Genomic DNA, 15422 nt, shown 5'->3' with positions numbered 1-15422 from the left:
TAAACAACCCACACTATCTATAAGTCAGAGTGTTTTTCCTGGAATCATTGGCTTTGCAGACACAAAAACACTGTATGTTAAAAAGATTCTTTCCTATCCAGTTATTTCCTAGAAGTAGATGGAGAATAGCAGGTCTGTGGGGGAGCTGTTAAAATTAACTTCTCCCACCACACCACTAAAACTCTCACCTGTGAACAAGGGAACCAATGAGAAATGTACCATAAACTATCCATTACTCTTGGCAAAATAAATTATAGTCTTTCTTCGCTACTCAAGAATAAATGATTTCCTCTGGTTTCAGATGTGATCAGTAAGAATGACAGAAAAGAAAAAAAAAAGGAGATAAGAGAGCCTGGACTGGACTGATACCTTTGCATGGCTAATGCCATCAAGTCATTAAGTCATAGAAAAGGCTGTGCGAAGCCTAGTGTTGTTTGCAGCAAGCAATATTTTACGTAGTCAAGGCTATCTGAGCTTGCAGCCCAGCTGCCTATGATGAGCTAAAATGCATAAATTCACACACCTCCAACTGTCAGCTCTTTTCACAAGCAGTGATTATTAAAAGTGCATTCTTAATTGGCAAAAGAATCTTTGCTCATATACCTGCTAATTAAATTACTAATCATTTAAGAATTCCTCATGTTACATTACCTGGAAAATAAAAAAGACAAGGTCATAATCACTCTCAGTATTACTTTAAAAGATTTGGGGAGAGATGGTAAGTAAGCTATGGCTGGCTGAAGGGGTGAGATGATATGAGAACATTCAAGTGGGCATAGTTCATTAAGCTACCTTCCCGGACTGTTCAGAAAATTGTGTGCAATAGTATCTAGCTCATTTAATACCTGGAGTCTACCATTCAGATGGTTAAACAAATGAGATTCATACAAGCTTCGTCACCCCGTAATTCACACCTCATTTGCTCTTTCCTTTGTACTAACATCTGCTACATCACTCCGACTGTTTGAAGAACTCTTGTAAGTGCCCCTAGGAAGAAGTTGTGCAGCTGTGTTCAGACCCCTTGACATGATATATGTCCTGTCTTCTCTTTGAAATGGAAATGTAGGCACCTTTAAAATGTTAGGTAGTGCTAAAACTTCAGAGAACACCTTTGCAATTTGAAAACATTAAACCAAAAGACGACCTAATACCACTTCCCCAAACCTGAAGTCATATTCCTGAATCTCATATTACAGAAATCCGATTCAGCAGCATCCGTCTTCACACCCGCTGAACACTCACAGTGAAGAAGCACCTGGTATTTCAGATAACCCAATATGCTGACTTTACAAACCATCACAGACCTCTAAACGAGCTCATAGGTAAACACTGAGCACTATTATTGTTCAGGGGAGTTGCTGACACTGAACACGGCTGAGTCTCAGCCCTTTACTTCCACTCAAGACCTCTGTGGGTGTGTCTGATAAGCTGCCTTATTTTATCAGCTAATAGAGACTACAGACCTTTTCTTGTAAGTTATAATTAAGTTCCCCATTTTCAACAAACAAATTTTAGAGCTGCATCACCTGTTGCACTGCAGAATAAAGAAGATGAGTAATATCTACATAATGATAGCAATTGCCCTAATGTACTAAAGGATTCTGATTGTGGTATTTCTGGACAACCTAGATGTGATCAGATTTTTTTCCAAGTTGGTCTTCCTTTAACATGATTCTCTTCAAATCCTCCTCAAGACTCTCCTCAAATACTAATGGAAATGTCACCTAACTTTTAAAGCTATATTTTTATTTGTATGTCTGCTCTGTATTGGTGTTTGTGCACATACGTGTGAGTGGACATGCACAGAGACCAACGCTGCCTATCCTCCTCCATCACTTTCCACCTTGTTTTTTGCAATAGAATCTTTCACTGAAATTAGAACTTAATAACTCAGCTAGACTGGCTTGTCTCAGTGAGCCCCAAGATCGACCTGTCTCCACTCTCAGTGCTAGAATTACAGGCGGGCATCAGTGTGTCCAGCTCTTTGGATGAAGGCATTGGGAGATACTGACTCGGGTTCTCAAATGTGTGTAGCAAGAATTTTACTCACTAAGCCACCTCTGCAGCCCTCCAACTCCTAATAGTTACAGTCTTCTTTTGTGAAAATTTCATATTTTAGATCAAAATGATGAGTACCTATTCCAAGATGGACGATCAGAGGTAATTATTAAGATGCTAATACTAATAATATAAAGGAGTGTGTTTGAGAAAACAGATACAAAAGCATATGTCTCTCTCATGTAGCAAGTCCTGCTATATTGCTGAAGAATGAGAAATATTTTATTTCATTTTGCAAGGAGTTTCTAATTCTTATGAAAATATTCGTGGACAAGGATTGCTTTGTTACAAATTGGGGGAGGAAGAAAGGATAGAAGAAGTGTGTAGTTGTAGAATAGAGACAAGAGCATTTTACTCAAATGCAAATGAAAATGCAAAAAAAAGCTTCCCAAAAGGCTTTATACCTGTGTAAATTCCTACAATAAAGCTAATCTGATTTTCTAAATGAAAGAAATACCATAAACATGTAATCATGATACAACAAAGTTGTTTAAAAATAGTTGTTTTTCGTTGATTTTTATTGAGCTCTACATTTTTCTCTGCTCCCTTCCCTGCCTCTCCCCTTCATATGTCCCTCTGTTTCTCTCTCTCTCTCTCTCTCTCTCTCTCTCTCTCTCTCTCTCTCTCTCTCTCTCTCTGTGTGTGTGTGTGTGTTTGTGTGTGTGTGTACAGGCATGTCATGGTATGCCTATGGAGGTCAGCATTTTCCTTCCACAACGTGGGTTCTAGGGACTAAACACTGGTTGTTAAACTTGGGGGCAAGTGCCTTTACTTGCTGAGCTACCTCACCAATCTAAGAAATAGTGTCTTCTATCTGAAAAGTGGAACTAGTTTGGTTTTGTCACTGAGTGTGAGAAGAAAGAGATGAAAGCTATATGAGGCTCACTCGTCTATATGTTAAATAGTTTCCAAAAATTAGACCCATCTCTAATAGAACTTGGAAATCAGTGAAGACAGGCCCTTCTAAAAGTAAAGAATACTCAATTATCAATTCTTATAGAGAAGTTTATAAATTTCCATGGTCTCTTTGGAAGAAGACTCTGGTAATCTCTGTTAAAGCTTTTATTTTGGCCCAATTCCAATTTCTAGAAATTCATCTCAGAAAAATTACACTCATGTACGCTCAGAGTATACCTTCAGGGGCCTTCACAGCAGTATTGTTTATTTTTGTGGTAAATATGAATAATTTAAACATCTATAAGGACCATAGTCCTTAAAATAGACTCACACTTGACTTCCATAGTATCAATAGAGTTATGGGAGGAAAAAATCTAGATAGAAGTGTGATAAGGGCTGTTATGGCATCTGAATGGAATTGCAAACATTAAGTGTAGATTGTTCTTCTGAATGCTTTGCCTAGATGCAGAAGGCACAGAAGACAGCAGCGGCCAAACAAACTTACATGTGGACTTCATGGAATGTGGAAGGTTCAGGTATTGTGTCAACAGATCCAAAAAGAGATAAACAAAAAATGCCAAACGTGAACTGAAAGTGTTGAAACCATCATGTTCATGCAATTCTATGTACTGATGAGGGTCTGAAGAGATCTGATATTGCTCTGAGTGGCTGCTCCATGCTCTGCCATAGAGAGAAGCACGTGTTCAACAAATAAATTCATTCTCAGTCCCACTGACCACACAAACTTATGTAATTCACTTTTGTAGTAATCAGCTAAACAGGAAAAACAAAAGAAAGAATATCTATATTTTCACTTAAAGCTTTCAAAGTACCAATCTGTTGAGTTCTGAGAGGCACATACATGGAACTATTTATACTGTGGATTCATGTGCCATGTGTTATCTTACATACATAAATGTCAGAAGAGACAGTTGCTCTGCCTTCTGGTATGACTGTACATCACACCAGGAAGCCCTGAAGACAATCAACCCCAGGCATCCCTGAACAAGATTCCTAGAAAATGTATGTTTTATGAGGTATGGTTATAAATGAGATTTTATTTGCCATAAAAATAATGATCTCACAAATTGCTTTTCTGATCATATACAGATATCATAAAAGTAAGTATATAACACTATGCATCTCTGTAGTCAATCAAATTATTAACTTTTTATGGTACTATAAAATCATGACCAGATTATCTAATAACACATGATTACACTGTATAAGAATAGGCACATGTGCTTTCCTAATTCCCTTTCTTTTTAAAAATAAATAATATAGTAAAGTATTTTCTTCAATTAAAATATATATTAATTAATTTGTCTGTTTATTCTTCTCTCATGTATTGTATCCCGACAAGTTTCCCCTCCCTCCTCTCCTACCACATTCCTTCTCTCCCAGATCAATTCCTCCTTTATTTCCACTCAAAAAAAGCAGACCTCTCAGGGTGTTCGGGTATATACGTGTGTGTGTGTGTGTGTGTGTGTGTGTGTGTGTGTATACAGGTTGAGGGAATTTTTTATTCTGCTAAAATATGCATTAGTATTCCCATACTCTGATTGGGAAGTTGACCTTATTTGGTAGTAAAAGGAGCAGAAATAAACATAGTATAATAAGCATCCACAATACGTGAAAATTACAATTACATTCATTCTTGTGGCTACTTATAGAATATTTAAAAACTTGATAAACTTGTCTGTAATTTTAGAATAAGTAAAATTTTCATTCTTTGTTTTTAATGAATGAATCAGATAGTCTATATCTCTTGAACTTGAAGGAAGCTAATTTAGTGAAAAGATATGTATGCATTTTTTTTCAATTATTAGTTCTCTTTACTGTCTTCTATTCTCTTAAGAGCAAGAAAAAATGAATTATATAGGAAAATTCCAATTAAAACAGAAAATGTTACCATTGAACAAACTATAAATGTAGCAAAACTAAAATTATAAAAATTTGATACCACTGAAAATAGTGTGGGATCTAGGATGCTCATATAGTACTGTTTGGAAATAGTAACTAATTAATAGAAATCTGCTTAATTGTTCTAAGTCTAACCACACATAAGAATACCATTAGGCACAGAATTTTCCATCTGCAGCAAATACTATGATGTTGTACTATGATGATGTACAATGTGGCACAGATAACTTCTTGTCCATCTCTAGAGGCAAATAGGAAGAAATGTGTATATCTAATAGAGAGTTATTCTTCAGTCATAACTAATAATATTTATGCATTGTCATACAGATTTCAAAAGCAATAAGCATCTTTAAAAATACCCTAAAAAAGCCAGGTGATCATGGCACACACCTTTAATCTCAGCACTCAGGAGGCAGAAGCAGGCAGAAATCTGAGAGTTTGAGGCCAACCTAGTAACAAGAGCTAATTTCAGTACAGGCTTGACAGTTACAGTGAAACCCTGTTTCAAAAAACAAAAACAAAAAAATATTCTAAAATGATACTTATCTTGTGCTATCATTTATGTACTTTAATATATAGGACAATTATATACATTGTCAAATTCTCATATATCTGAATAAATATATCTGAAGACTCATATAGCTAAATAAACCTGTAAATGTGGATTAGAAGGACATTTCTTAAATACAGACACGTATATGTAAATGCACAAGCACATTACTGTCTGAAGTGTAATAAATGGCTTGAAATCATTTTAGTAATTACAATTAGAATAAAAGAGACTGTGTTACAGAGAAGGTTTGAAAAGGCTTTATTGAAGCAGTTAACTGATAAAAAGAGCCACAGCGAGTTCCTAGTTAAATTGTTAATGAATCCAGTCACAGGTCTTGAAGGAATCAGACCCTATGGAAGGTAAGACCAGGTGACATAATAAGTCACAAGGTTATCTAAGTCAGAAAAAGATGACATTTGAGTTAAAATCGTAGGGGAAAAGGGGGGAGATGCCATGACCTGTCAAGCCAACTTTATGACAGGTGCTCTGCACTGTCTGATGTGAGGTGTTAGTGTCCCTCCTTCTGTATGATCTAGGAGAGAGAGTTGTATCTTTCAAGTCCTAATTTTTATATGGTTTGGATATGTTTATGCCTGTGTGTTCCTGTTTTAATTCTGTAAGTTCATAGGTGGTAAGAGTATACTTGCATGAATAAATTAGCTATGAGTATGTTCTGTGACTTGTGTTGGACAGATGGAGGCTGTTTACTTGCATAAACAGGATACAGAAACATTCTGTCTCAGCAATCACACTAAAAATGGAGCCAATTTCTCTTTTGTAAAGCAGAATCATTTAGGGCAAGGGCCAGCTTGGATGCCACTGTTCCACACAAGATGAAGTAACATAACTCAGGATGTGGCCTGAGATCTACACGTGATAAAGCCAGGGGATCAGGATAGAGACACATAATGTGTATTACCTAAGACAAAAAAAGAAGAGAGTGATGGTTGCTTCTGTTTCCTGAATTCATGCAGATACACAACTTAATTCTGTGTATCTTAAGACCAAATAATTTGCTTTAAAACTAAAACTTAATGGCAAATCTTCTTGACTGTGTATAAACTGACATAGTGCTGTGGCTGAAGAGACAGTTCAAGTGATTAAGAACGTCTGATTTTGCAGACGACCCAAGTTCCATTGTCAGCATCCTTTGGGTGATTCACAACCATTTGTAACTCCAGATCCAGGGTGATGCAGTGCCCTGTTCTGGGCTCTGCAGGTACCCTGACATTTGCAGCATACAAACACATAGATCGACATATACATTTTAAATATTTATAATCTTTATCTTAGAATTTTAGAATTTACCCTAAATTGTAGTGGAGATTGTGGAAAGCAGATGAGATATCCACCCCTTCCCCACAATGAAGTCCCATGATTCAAGAAAAAGTTACATATGCCACCATAAAATGTCTACTTATGATTGCTGAAACTTCTGATTTTTTAAAGGAGATGTGAAATTTGACTGAAGATATTGTCTTCCAATCTTAAAACATTGAATGTATTAAAACATGATTATAAAAGAAAAATGTAGCCATCCATGTTGTACATACATAAAATGAGTCCATGTCAGATTCTTTAGTTAATTCGATGATAAAGGAAACATAACATGTAACTACTAATTCACAGGAAAATCAGTACAGTAGATGCACACCCAGATCATAAATGCTGGAATGAATTTGTTTAGTATGGGTAAGCTCAGTCAGTAGCCACAGAGAAATAACAATCAAGTCTATCTCCTCTGGACCAAATTTGCATTTCTATGGAACTGGAATTATTTGCACAGTTATCAGTTTTCTACAGCTCACAGAGTTGTGCAATAGTTCAAAGGCATGAAAAGAGATTTCCTAGAATCAGATAACCGAGGCAATGCTAGTTTTTTATTAGAAAAACAAAGTAACACTTTGTGATGAGCTTCTGAATGTTTCACACAACCTCGTGTTGTAGAGCATGAATCTATACTACAGATGTGTAGTCCATGGGTAAGGCTTTCTGTATTCCTGGTGCACCATGAAGAAACAAAGAATAATATTTGAATCTAGTGAAGGGCAAAGGGTCCACAAGAGTGTTGCCAAACTTCTTTGTAAAAATCTCCCCTTTTCCACTTTGTCATATTCTTATGTTGACTAGCACTTACATTATAGCTGTAAAAACTGTCAGATAAATGTGTAACAGAAATGCAGATGTTATTCACAGTATTGAAAAGGTGAAATGCAATATATAGAAATGCATGGCTGCCTGCACATTGAATAATTTAAGTCTTCTAACTGAACAAAGTCTGTCTAATAAGATCCAGGCTATCCTCTTCCATTGAGAAGGGTGAGAGCTTGTAGAAGAATGATATGATATAGGTAGAAGGTAAGTGGAGGAAGCAATAATGCTCCCTTTATAGACAGATTAGTTTGAAACTCTTACTAGTCACTAATCTGTGGATTCCCTATAAATGTTTTTCATGAATTATATTTTATTTTATTTTCTATTTGGGAGAGGTGGGATGATGTGGGAAGGTCATATGTCAATTTGTTGATTTCATTGGTTAATAAATAAACTGCCTTGGCCCATTTGATAGGCCAGCCCTTAGGTGGGTGGAGTAGACAGAACAGAATGCTGGAAAGAAGGGAAGTGAGCTCAGACACCATGCCTCTCCTCTCTGGTCAGACGCCATGAAGCTCCAGCCCAAGCTGGATGTACACTAGAATCTTTCTGGTAAGCCACCACTTCGTGGTTCTACACAGATTATTAGAAATGGGTTAGTCAAGAGGTAAGAGTTAGCTAAGAAGAGGCTGAAACTAATGGGCCAGGCAGTGTTTAAATGAATACAATTTGTGTGTTGTTATTTTGGGTCATAAGCTAGCTAGGCGGCTGGGAGCCAGGTGGCAGGAATGCAGCCTGCTGCTCCTTCTACAGTGGAAGGCACAAACACTCTATGGGATATATATGGATATAAGAGGACACCTGGTGGAAATTGGTTTTCTCCTTTCACTGTGTGAGTCCTGGAGATTGAGCACAAGTTCTCAAGCTTGCTTAGTAAAGCCGTTATCCAATGAGCCATCTAGCTGTCCCCTCCTACTATCACCGCCCCATTAAATTTTTAACAGTAGGTACAAACCTTTGATTCATTTCTTTTGCTTCAAAGATAATTGAATATATGGAAGATTTAGTTTTGCAATGTAGTGCCTAACCATTTTCTGAATCTAGCTATGTTCATGAGATTTACCCTTTTGAGATTATAGCTCAAAGAGAGCTGCTTTGTGTTTTTAGGATAACAGAGTTTTAAAAGTGCAGCCTACAGTGTGAGCTCATCTTTTTCTGGAAACCAGTGTTGGTATAAATCCTGAAACATTAACTTGAGCTAAGTTAATTCCAGTCTTGAATTTAAAATACCTACTTCATAAGCCTCCTCTCTATGGAGCAATAATTCCCGTGGACTCTAAACCATTTTGCAGGAAGTTAGGTGGGATAGGTAAATATACGATCTGAGTACCTATTTCTAGTACCTATTTAGCCTTCCTAGTAAAGTAATTTAATACTTGCATATTTGTGTTAATTTGAATGGCAGTAGGCACATTTAATCACTAGCAGAGAACTCGTTGTGTTAAGAGTAAATTTATTCTGACTTAATGTTTGTCGTGACTTGTAAGCTATCCATTTGCCCCAGTGTTTTGGTTTAAATCAGATTCATCTCTGTCTTACAGCAGAAATGATGTGAAAAAGCTCCAATGTGCTTCTTCAGCGATGTTTTCCTTTGGTCTTAAAACAAAGGTTTGTTCTGCTTTGATTTCTCACTTTCTACTCATCATTGGTGGCATTTTCAAGGCTGTCCACTGACCTGTCTATAGTCAATATGAGAAATTCTTACCTAAGCTGGCTTTTGCCTTAGAATTGGGTTTGTTCATGTCTTTGTGAGGAATTGCAGCAAAGCCTCCCAAGGCACAAGTTGTTTTGGGTAAGAATATTGTTCCCTGGCAGACTGCTTGAGGCCTCCAGGGATCTGAGCCTCCAAGCCAGCAGTGCTGCCTTTGGACATCGTGGGATGTCTTGCAGACCCCTTAGCCTCTGTACCCAAGAAATCAGTAGATTTACTCTCCCAGTGATAACAAGAAAGTGTCATTTTGGAAATGATCAGATTGCACTTTCTCTTTAACTACTGCTTAAATTCAGTTGTGATTGTAAAAGTTTAAAATTATCAGTATCTCTGCCTCTAAATTTTAGAAGCAAATAATGGGGAATCCATATTTCTTTTAAGTAAGAACAGGAAATGATGTGATATTGGCAATGAGAGCTGCTTTCTGTCCTAATATGAATTTTATATGAAGCACTAAGTACTGACAATTATGCATACATGCCACAGTTTGATTCTTGGCCAGTTCCTCTGTTCATGCTCATGCCGTGAGTGCTGCATCCATGCAGATTACATTCTCAGATTAGACCATTTGATTCTAAGCACAAATTGTAAACGTCCACTCCATGGTGAAGAGCAACCCCTCCACACTCGACAGATCACGGATGCTGCCTGTGTGCCATTCTGCCTTGTTTATTTTCTCTCTCATGCTCTCTCTCTCTTATCAAATTGCACAGAACTTTCTTGAAACAGGACACAGTTGTGAATTCTGTGTCAAATAATGGAACGGCTCTGTTTGTATGAACTAATCAGCTCGCTTATTAGGTTTGCCAATTAGTCTAAATTCTTCCTCATTACAGTAGACTTCAAGAGTGTAAACACTCTCCCCTAGTTAAAACCCCAAAGAATGTCAAGCTGAGCATTTATGATGCCTTTTTGCAAACAACGCAGCTGCAGTGGCGGCTTAAATAGCTTCCATGTGGCTCACCTCATCAGAATACAGAGTATGTTCATGTGAAACTTGGACGTTACTTAAACTCACCTCTGGGGCCATCGAGTTAAATGTTATTAAGACTATGAATCAGCTTCATTTCAGTTCCGTTGGTAGGTGGCCTTTTGTCCAGAAAGAACCTTGATTTAATGGCACTTTTATCTTTCGTAATTATATTCAATTTGTTAAGAAAAACAAACAAGGTAAATTACAACAATAAGATCCAGAGTCTTAACCTTTGCTGAATTGGAAAACTTCTCAGAAAATAACTTTGAGGCACCCTCAAATCCTTTACAATAAAAGGAAATCTCACTCTAGTTCCTCACATCTACAGACAGGAAATGGAATCTCAGTGTTGCCCTCTTTTCCCACTGCTGATGCCTTCAGTCTGAAAACCACAGGCTCCAGATTCCAGCCTGAAAGGAGCATGGGCTGCATCAGGGAAAAGCTTGGAGAAGAGACATCATGGTTGTTAATGTGGACATGCAGCCTGGCCTGCCCGGCTCTAACCTTCTCAATCAGCAGCCTTTTCTTACCTAATTACCGGATTCTGAGAGAACCTAATGAGGTGCTGTCAGATTTACATTGAAATTATTTTAAATGTTATCACAGTAGCCATGGTGATGATATATAAATGGACAAAATACCAAAGAGCTGGAGAAATGTCACCATTACACCCACATCCATTCGCTTTTAGCAAAGGCATGAAGTCAGCATATTGTAAGCTTTTTGTGTCCACAAGAAAGTGGGACTTTTTGGTTAAAACAATTGTGATGGAAATAGTTTAAATAATACTGTGAAGACAATCTTTATAATTTTAAAGTTCATTTATCTTTAAAAGATGGAACCTGGACCTTTGAAGGGAGATTGCACACCCATCCCCCCTACTCCCTACCCCTTCTTTCCTGTTGCTTCCTGGATGCAATGAGGTGAACTATTTCCTCCATGGTGTCTTTCTGGCACAATGTTTGAAGCAATACAAACAAGATTCTGGTCTATTTCTGCATTGCTTTCCAATTCCCCAAGCATTGCTAGTTGACTTTTTAGAGGCCTTGGAATGTAGGCTTTGTTACCAGAAGAATTAGTGATTTTGCTATGTTGATTATACTTTCTACAGCCACAAACTGCTACGGAGAGACTTAGCATGTGCATTTAGTTTTTTACAAAAAAAAATCTAGAAACAGCTGGCAATGGTGGCACATGCTTTTAATCCCAGCCCTTAGGAGGCAGAGGCAGGCAGATCTCTGAATTTGAGGCCAGCCTGGTCTAAAGAGCAAGTTCTGGAACCAACAAAACCACACAGAGATATCCCCTGCCCCCCCCCAAAAAAACAAAAACCTAGAAACAAAATAATTATCATAGTCACAAATTCCAGTTGTTAATGGAACTGCTACTTGTGCCTCTTGATTGTTTTAGATGTATTTTGTTTGCAATTGTATTTGCGTGTCCATGTGTGCACATAAGTATATGTGAGTGCAGGTACCCATGACTGGCATTGTATCCCTTACAGCTGGAGTTCTAAGTTGACAATTGTGAGCCATGTAACACGGGTGGGTGCTCTAAACAGAACCCAGTTCCTTTGTAAGAATAATAAGTGCGCTTAACCTGTGAGCCATCTCTGCAGCCCAAGAGCTGCCATTTATAAGCTTGAGGTTAAAGTTCACTTGAGGGAAACTTTCATAGTTCCATTGGTTAAAAAACAAAAATTCAGAACAAAGAGAACACTGTGGAATTTTTTACTTCCTTGGATGCTTTCTTTCATCTGTCATCACATCTATATCACAGAATCAAGACAAAACGTGAGCTGTTTCCATTTCTATATCTTCTGAAAGATAGTATTTCTTTAAACAAACATACCTTAGTCAGTCATCTTTTGTTCTGGTGATTCGGAATAGGCTTAAAGAATCTGTAGACCGTGTAGCATTGCCATTATACTTGTTGGTTCAGGGTGATTCACAAAATAGAGTCATTACAGTAGCTAAAAAAGACGAAAATTTATTTCTTTAGGTTCTAGAGGATGGAAATTCCAAGACAAAGTTTCTAGTTTAGGCTAATTCATAAATGTCACCCACAAGCCTTAAGTTGAAAGATTTGTTAGCTCATGTTACAACTGGGGGGAGGTGCAGTCTGGTGGAAGCAACTGAGGATGCTGAGGGTATATTTTGGAGAACTGGCCTAAAGTGAGTGATTTCTTCTACCACTGGCTTCCACCCTGATAGACTGTTTAACTGTGGGGCCAGACTAGCAATGTCAGCTGACCATCAGCTTCAACTTCTGAACTACATGCTAAACTATAAGCCTTTTGTTTAAACTGATTCTCTATGGTGCTGATTATCAACTTGACAGGACCTAGAAAGACCCAGAAGACAAGGATGTGAGCTTCGTCTAGATTAGGTCAGTTTCTGGCTTTGTTTGTGAGAGGACTATCTTGCTTTTGTCGGCCATTTTGTCACAGAAATGGGAAAAGTAAGCAAGTCAGCACCTTAGGTGTGTTGTCACAGTGAGGGAAAGCTGGGTAAGTAGAGTGAGTTTGAGACGTTGGCATCGCGCACAGCCTGTTCTTACTGTATCCTTCCATGAACACAAAGTCACCTCAGGAGGGCTGTAACCCTTGGACATAATCACTTCTCAGTACTGTGGGCTCATAATTTCAATGTATGAGTTTTAGAGACAAACAGTATTCAAACCATAGCAACTATGCCAGCTGGAAACGATGACAAATAGTGAAATTTGGCTCTTGCTCCTGTTTTTATGCTTGTATTTCTTTTCAACTCCACAGTGGCCAAATCTTCTAAGTCTGCATCCAAGTTGCCATGCAGGAAGAAACCAGACTGCAGAGAATAACCTACTCTTAAAAACATGTCAAGTTCCTACCATAAGACATATTCATAGGCTATTATATCTTTGCTTTTTAAATAATTTCATACGTACTGAAGTGCTTCCGCTAATGGAGATTGTTCATGCCTTGCTTTTTGTTAGTTGTATCCTGTGTAGTTGGTATAGACCACTGTAGTTATCAGTTTCAAACGAATTAAAATGAACATTCTTGTAGCCTTTTATCCATTTCTGCTCACCCAGATTTAGATAGAATACTATAAACTTGGTTGAGTTTCCAACTTATTAGAATTTAGAAGTTCAACAGTGCCACAGGAAGTTCTGCTGCAAAGATAAGCTTGGAATCCCTAGTCTCATAATAAAGGGGGTGCTGGGAAATATTGACTGGATGTAAGTCCTTGAATTAAAACAAGTTCCTTTTTCTTTGTTACTGTAACATCACTGTTGACAAATCAAGGCTCACAGTGATATCCCTAATTTATTGAGAAGTTGGAGCACAGATGGACTTCATTTATTGAGATGTTAAATCACAGATGGTTTTCAAGAACCACTTAAAGATACAATAGAGCATTTTCAAACTTTCTCCTGAGTTGAAATCTAATGAAAATTCTCACTTTTTCCTTCTTCCGTTCAGTTTTGTCTGCTGAGTATCCCTACTGCTTCCCGAGTTCGTCTCTGCATTTAGAAATTGTATGATAATGTTGGGTGTTCTGTCTTCTCCACAATACACATGGAACTTGAAGGATAACTAGGTTCAAGGTTTACAACATTCAACATTCACAGTGAGAGTCCAGATAAAGCACTGGCTAGCATTACACGGCCTAGATTAATGGAGGCGGGGGTGCTCCTCCTGTTTGTTGAGTATGTGACCACGGGCTGAGTTTACCTCCTTCTTTCTCAGTTTCTCAGGTATAAAAAGACAGAATAATTAAAAAATGCATTAGAATTCCTGTGACAATTGAACATATTTGTAATCCTAGAACAGTGTCAAGACTCATGCCAATTGTGTAAGAAATATGAGTCCTCATTATTACTAGACTTGAGATTTTATTAGTGTGAAATCGATAATAAATATTAAATGCCTCTGGGACATTTTATTTCTATTATTTATCTCCATATTATTAACTCCATAGAGAGAGTGACTACGTCTTTCTTTCTATACATTTTGCAGTCAGCTCTGGGTATTCACCATTTCCTTCACTGTGAACTCCACTGATCTTAGATTTAAAATAATATGAGAAAAAGTTGCAATGTGCTGATAATGCAGTGACTTTTTCTTGTCATGATCCCTGAAACAATAAGGTATAACAAATATTTACATAGCATTTGCATTGTGTTTTACACTAAAAGTAGTCTCGAAATGATTGAAAGTATAAGGAGAGGATGTTTGTAGGTTATATGCAAATGTTTGCCATTTTAATGTTAAGAAACTTGAGTATCCACAGATTTGGGCAATATGGGGGAATCCCAAAACCAATATCCTGCAGATACCAAGGGACAACTGTATTCACGTCTATGAATAAATAAATATAAAGAAGAATGACAATGGAAAGCATGAATAATAATAAGACAAAGATAAGTCTGTGGAATGCATTGATCTACTTGAGAATCTTTCATATCAACCCAGATTCAACTACTAGACCTGTGTGTGTGTGTGTGTGCACGCATGCAAATGCACATGATAATGTGTGTGTGTGTGTGTGTGTGTGCATGTATACAGAGGTCAGAGACAGACAAAGGGTGACTTCCTCAATTTCTTTCCACATTATTGTTCGAGATAGGGCCTTTTAGCTGCCTGTATTCCGTCAGTTAACTAAATTGACTGGCAAGTGAAGTCCAGGGATCCATCTGTCTCTACCTCTCATCACTGGAATTGCAGGTGTGCTCTGCTGTGCTTGCCTTTTTGCATGGGTGCTAGAGAGAGAAAGTTGGGTCCTAATGCTTTTTAAGAAAGCCTTTTTCCAGCTGCTAATTTTCCCAGCCCTTTTTATATATGACTTTTCAGTCTTTTTTTCTTCTTTTTTTTAAATATAATTTTTTATTGAAAAAAAATTTCCGCCTCCTCCCCGCCTCCCATTTCCCTCCCCGTCCCCCTTTTCCCCCCTCCTCCCTCTCCTCTCCCCCTCCCCCCACTCCTCTCCCCCTCCCTCTCCAGTCTGAGGGGCAGTCAGGGTTCCCTGCCCTGTGGAAAGTCCAAAGTCCTCCCCGCTCCATCCTGGTCTAGGAAGGTGGACATCCAAACTGGCTAGGCTCCCACAAAGCCAGAACATGAAGTAGGATCAAAACCCAGTGGCATTGTCCTTGGCTTCTCAGCAGCCCTCATT

The 15422-nt window shown here is 38.0% G+C and overlaps 1 long non-coding RNA gene across 1 annotated transcript; it reads left to right on the top strand.

Moving 5' to 3' along the window:
• The first annotated feature begins 8027 nt into the window (after positions 1–8027).
• Positions 8028–13314, top strand: LOC126506080 (uncharacterized). The gene is made up of 3 exons (XR_007593095.1): positions 8028–8137; positions 9127–9193; positions 13043–13314. It is a non-coding gene; the product is annotated as an uncharacterized lncRNA (long non-coding RNA).
• Positions 13315–15422: the final 2108 nt, after the last annotated feature.

Source organism: Alexandromys fortis, unplaced genomic scaffold (genome assembly GCF_014885135.2).
Source record: "Alexandromys fortis isolate MF-2015 unplaced genomic scaffold, M_Fortis_MF-2015_v1.1 scaffold_48, whole genome shotgun sequence".
NCBI lineage: Eukaryota > Metazoa > Chordata > Mammalia > Rodentia > Cricetidae > Alexandromys > Alexandromys fortis.
The sequence above is the reverse complement of the archived record's forward strand: the minus strand, read 5'-3'. Positions and strand labels throughout refer to the sequence as shown.